Raw genomic sequence first — 530 nt, 5'->3', positions numbered from 1 at the left:
ATGTCATGCTAACCAAACAAGATGCTCCTTTCAATTGTTACAACCTTGCAAATGCAGTTCATCTCATCTCATCAGCCGTACCGCTTATCCTCATTAGGGTCGTGGGGGGGCTGGAGCCCATCCCAGCCATCTCCGGGCAGTGGGCAGGGGACACCCTGAACTGGTTGCCAGCCAATCGCAGGGCACACAGGGACAGACAACTCATTCGCTCATTCACACCTTGGGACAATTTGGACCGGCCAATTCACCTGAAATGCATGTTTTTGCAGTTATTATTTTGAAAATGAGTAATCTTTAAAATGTAATCAGGACCCTTTGCTTATTTATTCCCTTAATTAAAAAAGCTAATTATTGCTTTGATTAGCATTACCTTTATGAAAGTTGACTAGAACTATTTTACATTATTTTAACAGAAATAAGTGAAAAAAAACATCCAAAAACCAAAAAAGACAATTAAAGGACATGTTTCTAATTATCATCATTTACTTACAATATTTATTCATATATCTTCATCAAAGAGTAACACATAA

This window comes from Urocampus carinirostris, chromosome 18 (assembly GCF_059441175.1).
Source record: "Urocampus carinirostris isolate Australia breed hairy pipefish chromosome 18, RoL_Ucar_1.0, whole genome shotgun sequence".
Taxonomy (NCBI): domain Eukaryota; kingdom Metazoa; phylum Chordata; class Actinopteri; order Syngnathiformes; family Syngnathidae; genus Urocampus; species Urocampus carinirostris.
Note: the sequence above shows the minus strand (reverse complement) of the source record.